Genomic DNA, 11,776 nt, shown 5'->3' with positions numbered 1-11,776 from the left:
CATTCGTGTGGCTTCCTGAGGAAAGCTGTCTCAGCGAGAGCACGATACCGTTGAAATGTTGGGCTGCGGAAACACAGGAAGCCCATCCCTCAGCCGGGCAGCTCACTGGTGGCTGCTTCCAGAGGGGGTGACATTTCACCCCCCAGGGCAGGTAGAGAGCAAAGAGAAACTGGCCAGCTGACACCGATCTGGGAGAATGTGACATTATAAAAACTGTATTTTCTTTTAAAGGTGTGTACACGGCAGATGAGCCCTAAGTCACAGCTTATAGCTAATAAAATAACACTGTGTCCCTGCCAGGGTAGTCTTTTTCTAGCTCACTGATCAGACATCGGACACCGCTTCCCGTTCCTTGGCACTCACTATTATTCCATGAAAGGAGGAGATGGGGTCAAATAGGAATTGCACTGAGGGGGCATTGTATGCTTTTCTGTGTGGTCCACACCCCCGGGAAGCAGAGAGAGGGATCATTAGGAAAATTGGTGGATAAAGAAGCAGCGATATGTGCCCAAGGTCAGTGGCTGGGTAAGTGTCAGAGGCATTTGCTGGGCACCAAAGTTAAGGTCGTTTGACTCTTAGGTGCTGCTTTGGTGATGACCTAATGCTTCCTGTTCTTCTGATGAAACGGTGGAAGCTAGTCCAATGGAACAAGCACGAAGCCCCCTCAGGAGAGCAGAGCCTGAACTCCCAACCCCAAGTCCATTCACAGCCTCCCACCTCTGCCATTGGAATGGTTTGGGAGGCTCCTTCGCTTTGGCCTTCAGCCCCGGACAGTGTAATTTCTCTGGGTGGAAAGAGGAATTCCTCTCATGGTGCCGACATCACCCCCTTTCTTCTCACCCCGAGGAGACAGCAGAGGGGCAAAAGTGAGCCTGCCCAGGGACAGAGTTTTGAGACGTGAGGTAATGTTGGTTCCCCATCCATGGCAGGAACCAGAGGGAGCCTGGCCGGGGTCCTGAGGGAGAAGAGGGCCAGCTTGGAGATTTTCTTTATGTTTGGCCTGGAGGAGTTCCAACCTTAAACTCAAATGAAAACTTTAGAAATGTTATATGACCAAAGTGTGCATGTGTGTATGTTTGGGGGGTAAAGATGGGGGTAGAGGGATTCGAGGGGAAGGAAGGTAGCCACAGTGCAGCTAAACTCAACACCTAAACCTCACCTGCAGCATTCAGACCCTTATGACCCCCACCAAGAGGACGGAGCCTTACTACCCCGATTCTCGGATTTTGTGTTTCAATCATACACTGGTCCAGGGATGTGACTGGTACACCTGGGTCCCCGTTGTCCACTTGACACTAACATGGTTGCTAACCTCCCTTAAATCTCCTCACCTCTCTGACCCTCAGCTTCTTCAGTCATCCGCTAGAGGTCCGAAGCAGGCAGCAGGCATCTTTCCATTCAAAGAGTGCGTGCGGTTCGGGCACAGTCAATGGCACGTGGTTTTTGAGCGTCAGCCTCCTATGCTTCCAAGATGGATTTGAAAATGGGAAATGTTAAGCGGCTCAGTGCATTTCATTTTCCGTCTTTTTCAAAAGACCCTTCCTGTTTCAGACACTGCCTGTGTGTGGTGAGTATGTGTGTGTGAAAGCATATGTTTGCAAAACGGATGAAACATTTGCGTATAATAGCATTTTCACAGCAGTGAGTATAAACTGGGAGAAACTTATCTTCTGCACGTGATTAGGAGTGGCTTTCCGTGGGTGTCTGTGAAATGACAGATTGTGCAATTTTTAGAAAAAAAAAGTTTATAGGAAAAAGCCCTACACAGGCAATAATGTTTTGACCTTGAGGGGAAAAAATATGCTCGTTTGTTTATAGAAAATAAACTCCCCTCCAAAGTTTACGTTCAAAAGAACCTTGGTTGGCTGCTCATAAATAAATTGAGAACAGAATTGTTGATTACTGAGTTTAATGTTCTTTTACTAAAGTGAAAATATTGTACGTAATTAGATCAAGAAGAGATTTCAGAAGAAAGGGTGACGATTTGAGTAATCACAGAGTCAATGCAGGCACGTTTTGATTTTATTAGCCAGCTATTAGAGCCGTCTTTGGCATTTATGTGTGACGCGAAGGGTAAGGATGTAGCTGTTGAGAGTCATTTGTGTCCGCTGTCTGGACTAATTGAGCGACAATAATAAAACGCTGTTTTTAGATAAACAATGGGTGGCGGAGCTCCATGGGTCCCTGCAGGGAGCGTGTTTATGCCGTTCAAAGGGCCTACGGGCAGGGAGCGTGTTTATGCCGTTCAAAGGGCAACGGGCTGAGCTCGTAGGCCACAGTCATTTCACAGAGCAAAGTCAAGTCGTTTAAATCAACTAAATTGAAGGCAGTTTTGAAATGGAAATCAGTGATCCCAGTTTGGAGCCGCTTCGTTGTCAGCGGGAAGATCCTCTTCCAAGTCTTGTGCAAAGCGAGGAGGCCCCTGAGTGACATTAGCAATACAGGGGAATCAAATGCCGCACGTCACGTGGGTTGTGTAGCATGTGGACACCCAGTGGGCCGACATGGAAATATCATCGTCAACCCAACTGCCCACTTCCACGCCCTCCCTCCTTTGCAGAAACTAGATGGACCCGTGACAGACGGACAGTCTGAAGGTCCCACGAAGGATTTAAGTGGGTGACTGTCGCTGTCCCACCCAGTGGGAAGGCATTTCTCCTCAGGACCATGAGCTTCACCTACTTTCTCTCTGCCCCTCAAATGTGCTCCTTCCTTCCTTCTCCCTCCACGCCCTTTAGACTACAGAATGTCTAGGTGTGAACCTTTACTCTGTGTAGAGATTAAGATCTCTGGTTACAGGCTAAGAGCAGAAAGGCACTCACAGGCTGGTCTTCTTAAAAGGTCACCTCTGGGCTTCCCTGGTGGCGCAGTGGTTGAGAGTCCGCCTGCCGATGCAGGGGACACGGGTTCGTGCCCCGGTCTGGGAAGATCCCACATGCCGCGGAGCGGCTGGGCCCGTGAGCCATGGCCGCTGAGCCTGCGCGTCTGGAGCCTGTGCTCCGCAACGGGAGAGGCCACAACAGTGAGAGGCCCGCGTACAGTAAAAAAAAAAAAAGGTCACCTTGTCTTAACGCAGGCTCACACAACCTCCAGGCTTTTGTAGACTCCCAGGGGTGGCTGGGAGAGTTTTAACACCTCTCTCTTTTCAGCCATCGGCCTTCCCCAAGCCAACTCAAATAACCACATGTTCCAGGGAGAAGCAGTGTGTTTGCCCGGTCAACACAGCTTCAAGATAGGTTTGCTACACCCCACAAGCTAAACCGCATCCATCCCCGTCCACCATTATAAAATTTTCTTGCCGCCACCAAGTTTTAAGAAGCTGGGTAGAGTCCACTCACATTTTCATTCAACAACCCTTACTTGAGCACCTTCTGGACACCAGGTCCTGTGCTGGTTGCTGAGGAGACATCCTCTCATAAGACCAGCCCATGGAAGCTGAGGTCTCGTGGGGAGATAGACATGGAGACAAGCACAATACAATAGAATATTGCCCAGGTGAGGCACGTGCAGGAGGCCATGAGTGGCTTCCTCTGTGTCTTAGCTCATGCCGCTGCAACAAAACACCAAAGACTGAGTGGCTTAAACAACAGACATTTATTTCTCAGAGTTCTAAAGGATGCAAATCCAAGAGAAAGGGCCGGGCAGATTCAGTTCTCAGTGACATCCAGCTCCTAGATTCTTCCCACTCACGTGACACAGAAAGGAAACTCTGGTGTCTCTTCCTCTTTATATAAAGGCACTAATCACATCATCTTCATGACCTCATCTAAACCTAATCACCTCCCAAAGGTCCACCTCCAAATACCATCACGTTGGGGGGGGGTGGTTAGGGCTCCAGCATATGAACATGGGGGGACACAAACATTCAGCCCATCACTCCCTGCCAGTGTACCTAGCTCCAGACCAGCCAGTTCTCTTTTAGGGCTTCTCCTTGGGCCACAGCCCTGACTTTCTAGTCATCTGTGTTTCCCACCCTCCACACCACCATTTCTGCCCACTTCTCTGATCCTAACCACTGGGACAGATTAAAACTACACCTCAGCTGACCCTTCTGAGTGCTGCCCCAGTGGTACATCGCCCAGCTCAGACTGCCTGAAAGTCTTCGCCCCCTTCTCTTCTAAGTGTCTCTTCCTGATTTTTCCCCCATCTTGGACACATTATAGTACTTTTTTCAAAAAATATCAGTGATGGCTAATTTTATGGGTTAACTTGTCTAGGATATGTTGCCCAGTTGTTTGGTTAAACTCCAGTCTAGATGTTGCTGTGAAAGCATTTTTTTTTTTTTTTAGATGTGATTAACATTTAAATCAGTGGACTTTGAGAAAAGCAGAGAGAAAAGCAGATCACCCTTCATGATGTGGGTGGACTCAAAGGACAAAACATTGAGCCAAAGAGGATTATTCTCAAGCCTTAAAATCTAATGGAACTTACTGTTAGGTTTCAAGCTTTCCTGGGACACATGACCCTTTTTCCTTCTGATTTCTCCCTTTCGGAATGGGAAGGTCTGTCCTTTGACTGTCCCACCATCATGTTTTGGAAGCAGGTAACTTGTGGTCTGGTTTCATAGGTTCTCATACAGAGAGGAATTTTGCCCCAGAGTGAATCATACTCCGATTTCACCCATACCTTATTTAGATGAGATTTAGGACTTAGAGTTGATGCTGGAATAAGTTAAGAATTTCGGGGCTGTTGAGATAAAATGAATGTATTTTGCATGTGAGAAGGACGTAAATTGGGGGGGACCAGAGGGTGGGCCATTATGGGTTAAAACGTGTCCCCCAGAATTCACCTGTTAAAGCCCTAATCTCACAATGTGGCTGTATTTGGAAATAGGGTCATTGCAGATACAACTAGTTAAGATGAGGTCATACTGGAGTAGAGTGGCCCCCTAATCCAACATGACTTCTGTCCTTATTAAAAGAGGTGACTTGGACATAGACACACACACACCAGAGAACATCATGTGAAGACTGGAGCTACGCTGTCACAATCCAAGGAACTACTTGAAGCTAACAGAGAGGCATGGGACCGATTCTTCCCCAGGGCCTTCAGAGGGAGCTTGGCCATCCGGCATCTCAGTGTCAGAATTCTAATTTCCAGAACTGTGAGACAGTAAATTTCTGTTGTTTAAGTCATTTGTTTGTAGTAGTTTGTTACAGCAACCCTACCAAGCTAATAGTGTCCCTTCCTTGTCACCTCTGCACTGCACACCCCACTGTATCCTCACCTGGAAGCCCACCATGTCACAGAAGGGGGACAAGGAGGTCCTGCCTCTCAGCCCCCTGCCTCTTGGCCTCCCTGACCTCTCCATCCTGCCATGAGCGCAGATATCCCCACGCACAGGATGTAGCCACGTTGGGACTGCTCTGGCCTCACGCCTCACAGCACTCTTAATAATTAAGCCAAACATTGTTAAGTGGAGTAAGCACATTAGAATCTGAAATGTAGGGATCCCATTCCTACTGAAACACCCATTAGTGTAAAAAAAATGAAAGGAGAGAACGCAGCCTCAAAAGTTATGTCTTTACTGAAAATGCTGGGAACATGAGGTCTCGGTTACTCAAAAAGACCCATGTGCTTCTTAACTAGCTCGGATCAGAAAAACCGAATTTATTTCTTTCAAATGAATGCCTCTGATGGATTAGAAATATGGAATAGAATAAGAAACAGCAGTTTAGGAGTTGAGGACCTGGGTTCAAATTCTGACTGGGTTTCTAACCAGCTCTGTGATCTTAGATAAATGACTCACTCAGCGCTTTGAGCATCCTCTTTCTCATCCATAAGTGAAAGCAAAAATGCCTAACTCAAGAGATAGACTTTCCTTTAAGTCACTTATTTTCTCGGGCCTCTGACTCCTGGAAGGGAGGGAGCATTTTAGCATAAAAAACTCAAGTCACGAAGTGAGAAGCCATTGTTGTCAGCATGAGGAAGGTCTGCCATATAGATGCTCCACCGGGAAGAATGTGAAAAACTTAAGACGGCAGGGAGCCCCCGCAGGTCCCCAGGTTGGGGCCGGGGATGCCTATCAGCTCCCCAGAGAGCAACCATGTTTTGTAGGGCCCAGAGCTTAGTCAGTTTGGCAGGGGGAGGCTTTTTGAGGGAGTAGAAATCCTATATACAAATACAAAGGTAGAAACTGGGCCTTGAAGGAGGCTTGATGAATCCAACCATGTCCATTTGGGACACTGGGAGTAGAGCCCAGACCTTGGGCAGTGCAGAGAGAGAAGGGAAAAAGGAGGGAGAGTAAAATAACAAAAAGGATTCTAGAACACCCTTCTAAAGCTGATTCAGTATGGCTGGAGCGTCAATGTTCATCCATTCAGGTGTTTGTAACTGACTACTAGCAAGATCAAATTCTTTTTTTTTCATTGTTGTTCCGTTTTCTTTCTCCTGTTAACTAGCTGGCCCCACGTGCCTGCTCAGATCTGAAAATATTTTGTCTATCTCTCTACTTTTTTTCTTAAAGTGGTGGTAAGGATGAGCTTCATGTCATAACACCTCCACAGGCAGTCAGGGCCCAGCTTTGGACCATGTGTGGATTGTCCCCGCTGGTCATACTGAGCCTGTTCGCATGAAGCCTGGAGACAGCTGCTACCGCAGAGGAAGGAGACATCACCGAGAACTTGACCTGCAAGGAAACCCGTGTGTAGGAAGGAAGGAGCGGGTCAGCCGTTCAATCAGCACATATTTACTGGAACGTGCAAAGTCCACAGTCACTTATCTGAAGCCCTGGAGGCCACATAGGTTTCAGAATTCAGAATGTTTCAGATTTTAGCAAGGCACTATGGTGCATAAACCAAATGTTTGATAACATCCCAGAGGGATCTGAGGCAACACCCTGGGAATCAAACACATCAATATTTCCACAGTCCTGTACCAGCAAAATACATGAATATTCACACTAAGTGGGATAAATGGAGCCTTATGTCACTTCACACCAAAGCAGTTATAAAAGTCTTTCTGTTTTCAGAGACTTCTGGACTTTAGATTTATGGATACAGGACTGTGGACTTGGGCCGGGTGCCAGACGGTGTTCGAAGTGCATTGAGGACCGCAGACCAGGTGCCTGCAGGAGCTGGGGGTTCCAAATGGGGACGGGTCCCTCTCTGGGCCACATCAGATACAGATATAAGCCCCATGGGGAGAGGGCAGGATTTTAAAGGGTAGAAAACAAAACAAAACAATAGAAACAGTGTGCTTAAAAGTGAGATCTCTGATAGAAAATCACACGAGGAATTGAGGACACCCCCTCCACACCAGGCCGCAGTTCTTGTCAACAATAGAAGGCCCAGTGACGTCTCTGGTGTCCTGAAGGCCAAGGGCCTCAGCTGTGGTTGGAGATTTGAGAGCCCAGCAGACCAGGCAGGACACAGCTGATGCGCCCAACAGAAGCAGAGCCCGATGGGAGGAGACCCACTTCTAGTGGCATGTGTGCAATGTGTGTGTCAGGGTGGGAGTGACAATGGGGCATTGTGGGACAGGGAGTCGGAATATTTTCAGATCTGAAAGGGCCTGCAGGTTCAGTCAGTTAGCAGAAAATGTGGGGGTGTGTGTGTGTGTGTGTGTGTGTGTATTTGCACATATAAACTCTCGGGAGAAAGCTCTTCTTCCACCTACTTAGGCTGAATGGTCAGGGCCTGCAAATTAACTAACAGTAGGCAGATGAATAGGAGAAAAGACAAGGTTTATTTACACGTGCCTGTGGGAATTCTCAGTAATGAGTACTTGCTGAATACTCAGAGGTAAAGGTTTCTGTATCCACTTAACAAAACGGGTGCGGCTTCAGTGGGAAGGTATACCAGGTTCTGTTGGGTTTTTCTTGATGCTGATGGGAATGGGCAGTCTGTCTCCTTCCTGGAATTTGCAGGGAATCCCCTTGGAGGGGGGTTGGTGGCAGCTGTATTTTTTGGAAGCCTCTGCTTTAGTCAGATAAGGGAAGTTCAGGTAAGATTTCAAATATTTTCACTCTAAAATAATTTTTATGCCAAAACCATGATGCTATACATATATATATATATATACACACACACACACACACACACACACACGCATAGATTCGTACAAAATATATAAATATATTATAAAAAGAATATATATATATGTAGAGAAAAAGAAAGAAGAGAAAAGAAAAGAGAAAAAGAAAGAAATGTTTCTAATAATCAGTCTTGAGCACACTGATTCTCAAGGATGGGTCATAGCATTTCTGCACCTTCCGGGTCCATACTGAATCAGCTTCAGTGGGTGTTCTATATCCCTATTTATTGTTATGCTTTAAATCTCCTTCTGTTTCTTCTCTCATTCTCCACCGTTTGCTCTCCTGGAGCTGCAGGATCAGGACAGGGAGAGAGCTGGGGAGGCAGAAGGGCAGCTTGTGTGTTGCGGTGCTTTGCTGAGAGCCTTCCGTCTTTTGATGGGGCACCTCCAGGCTCTTGGCCAGAGGAAACTGGGCTCCAGTATTCGCTGGGATCCTACAGGCTGGGAGACATGGGCATAGACTCCCTGGTGAAGATCCTCCACAAAATCGAAGAAGTCTCTACCTCTTCCTGCATTGCAGAGCTCCCTCTCATGCCCCCATAGAGCTCCCAGAGATCATTCTGGATTCTTCCAGGAAATAACTTAGGGAAGTTTCTCTCTCCTTTCTCTCGTCCTTGGGAATGTAGGGGAGTAAGACTCGGCACCCCAAAGTGTCTCTTTGTCCTGCAGATTATTTCAAGCTGAAACAAATCAAGGCCCAAAAGACTCAGAAAGAAACTTTGACCTTGTTTGACCTTTGCCCTTAACTACCTAAAAGAATTCAGACAGAGGGCACATACCCAGAATATAGCCATCACCATAGATATCCTCAAAGGATACAGGCTAGGTCTGGTGGGAGGAACTCTAGGAAGGGGCTAAAGATCAGAGTCTGCTCCATGTCCCATCGTCTCTGCAGGTCCAGCACACAGTTATTTACCAAACATTTGCTCATCCACCTCCATGTCAGGTGTCACCATGTCACCTCCCCTTTGATGTCCCAAACCACTACATCCAACATTCCTTTTTGTCTTTAGCTGAAGATGGTATTTAAGGTGAGGGCTTTGGCCATTTTGGTGAGTAACTCGGTTCTCCTGGGTCTCTCCCGTGTGTACCTGTTATCAAATTTTTGTTTGATTTTCTCCTGTTAATCTGTCTCATGTCAATTTAATTCTTAGACCAGAAGGATAACCTAGAAGGATAGAGGAAAATTTCTTCTTCCCTGACAGGGACAACAGGTGTGGACCATCCCCCAGTGCTCTGTGTCTCATCCCACACCCTTCATCTCATTTCTCAGTGGCCCAGCATTTCGCCCACCACCCACATTGGCCTGCCCCACCCATTCGGGGCTCCCTGCATTTAGCAGGGATTTCACCAGCAAAGGGAAAGGCTGATTTGTTACTGAAGGAAAGGTGAAGCCATTTCTGAAGGAGGGTTCCATTTGAGAAGGGAAAATCAGCCCTGGTCAAACTTGTAGCACGTCCCCTGTGAGTGTTCTGGTTCTTCTGGGTAGGACTACTCCTACTCCTGTTTATCCAGCACAGGGGAAGTGCTTTGAATAGATGTCTTGGCTGACATGGATCCCTTTGCTCTGTGAATAGGGCGATTACTAAACAATGAAGCTATTACATAAGGAGCAAGGAGCTGGCTGGAGCCAACCAATCTTGTCCTCTAGGTTTACAGAGCTATAATTATCCAAAGTTTTAAAACACAATGGTATCTGCTGAAAGGGAACATCTGGGAAGGAACCAAGCTGTCCCGATTAAATGAACTATGCACATCCCATGGATTGCATGACTCCACATTCATGGGGTGGCGATTTTTTTCAGTGTCACTCAAGTTAACAAATGTGCTGAAAGGTTTAAGCAGAACAAATGCACGGGGGGGTGGAAATCAGATCAAGAAGAGAGACGTGTTTTATAAGATCAACGACAAATTGGCGGGAGAAAGCCTTCTGGGCTGCCGTCGTGAACGCTAATGAAGAGAAATAAACGCTTTATGAGGCTTGTCCCATATGAAAATAAAAGCTTTTTCCAGTGGCCGTATCACTTCAAAATAAACTCTTTGAACCTCCAGGGGCCCCTGTGTGAAAGAGCGGGTGGGGTGCGCTGCATTAGTGGGGAGGTGTGCGTGGTCTGGCGTTCCGAGGCCGTGCCTCCTGGCGGGGCACAGCGTACTGTTTAGTGGGGATCTGTTGTTACCAGAGATTGCAGCCTTTATCCTAAAAATAGATTTGGCCCAGATAGTAGCATTGGCCTCTACTTTGAGAATGAAGGTTACAGTATGTTCTCTTCAGTAATGATTTGTCCCCAAACTCAGTACCATCCACACGCTTAGGGATCTGGAGCCGTTTTACAAGATCTACAACTTAAATAAAGGTCTCCACCCCACCTAGTCTTTATATTGGGGGCAGTTCTTTCGGGTAAAAAAACCCTGAAAGAACAGTTATGAGAACAACAACAAAAACAGAGCGGAAGGAGTCTCATTCAGCATCTCCTACCTAAGGGAGCGTTTCTTCACCCGAGTGAGGGTTCAGCTGGGGTTGGGGGTTGCAGCTGACACACGGGAGCTTGGCTCAGTTCTGAAGGCAGAGCCTGGAAGTGATTTGGGTCATCACGGGCTGATGATACAGGAGGACTGACAACAGGCACATCAGAAGGGGGAAGATTTCCTGGGTTTTCCCTAGCTGCCCTTTCTGGTCTTCTGCGAAGCCCGCTGCTTACATGGGTCTCCTCTCCACCTCAGTGCCACGTGGGTCCCCTCTTTGGTTTGTCCCACCCATAAACACACTAAAACATGCTGACAGGGCACTTGCTAGCTTTCACTTACCCCATGGGGCAAAAAAGCTTAAATCTATTTATCAACTTTCCCATAGGTATTTGTATCTTAATTGCTGCAAAAGCAATATCACGGAAACATGAAAAAATTAATAATTAAAACAGTTACCAATTAACCCACTACCCTAATACTATCTGAGCCAGCCCTGGGCCCATTTGTCCTCTGAACTATCACCTGCCTTTTCTACGTTGCTTTTGATACTTGGTTATTTCTAAGTTCTACTATTAATGTAGATCAACATGTACAGTACTTTTACCTTCTGTGAAAGATCTCTCTAGAAATCTTGGGCCCTGATGCACAGTGTTATGGACTGAATTACATCCCCCCAAACTCATATGTTGAAGCCCTAACCCCCAATGACTGTATCGGAGATTGGGCCTTTAAGGAGGTAATTAAGGTTAAACGAAATCATAAAGGTGGGGTCTTAATCCGACAATACTGGGGTCCTTGTAAGAAGAGGAAGGGATGCCTGAGATCCTTCTCTCTCTTCATGCACAAAAGAAAGGCCATTGGAGGACACAGCAAGAAGCTGGCCATCTGCAAACCAAGGAGAGAGGCCTCAGCGGAAACCAACCCTGTCAGCACCTTGATCTTGGACTTCTAACATCCAAAACTGTGAGAAAATTCTGTTCAGTTACCCAGTCTGGGGCGTTTTGTTAAGGCAGGCCCAGCTGACTTCTACACACTGTGTTTGAGTTGAAAGGTAAAGAGAAAAGCAGCCTTTGGCATCTAGGAGCTGGCCTGGAACTTATAGTTCTCCTGTTGGAGCACAAATAATTTCACAGAACACGAACCTTAGACCAGGCCACTCCATAATCATGTCTGAGCTCAGAAAAGTCATGAACATTGTCCAAGCCACAAAAATAACCCAACATCTTCCTATCCTGGATAATATGAGTGATTTCTGCTGCTTTACCAGTTTCAGCTT

At 46.9% G+C, this 11,776-nt stretch overlaps 2 long non-coding RNA genes across 5 annotated transcripts in view; one reads left to right on the top strand and one right to left on the bottom strand.

Annotated features, from left to right (window-relative positions):
- Positions 1–11,776, bottom strand: part of LOC111181380 (uncharacterized) — a 220,894-nt gene that overhangs the window by 16,521 nt on the left and 192,597 nt on the right. For 3 of the 4 annotated variants that reach the window (XR_004022467.2, XR_002646472.2, XR_016394545.1), the window contains exon 4: positions 1,332–1,458. This is a non-coding gene — a long non-coding RNA (uncharacterized LOC111181380). Of the gene's footprint in view, positions 1–1,331; positions 1,464–11,776 lie in introns of all 4 variants that reach the window. The other variant, XR_016394544.1, reaches the window with a different exon arrangement.
- Positions 1–11,776, top strand: part of LOC149748135 (uncharacterized) — a 293,792-nt gene that overhangs the window by 249,409 nt on the left and 32,607 nt on the right. The gene's annotated exons all lie outside the window — the stretch shown is intronic.

This window comes from Delphinapterus leucas, chromosome 10 (genome assembly GCF_059928025.1).
Source record: "Delphinapterus leucas isolate spDelLeu-1000000601 "Yukka" chromosome 10, BTC_Dleu_Yukka2, whole genome shotgun sequence".
Taxonomy (NCBI): Eukaryota; Metazoa; Chordata; class Mammalia; order Artiodactyla; family Monodontidae; genus Delphinapterus; species Delphinapterus leucas.
This window is presented reverse-complemented; position numbering and strand designations above follow the sequence as displayed.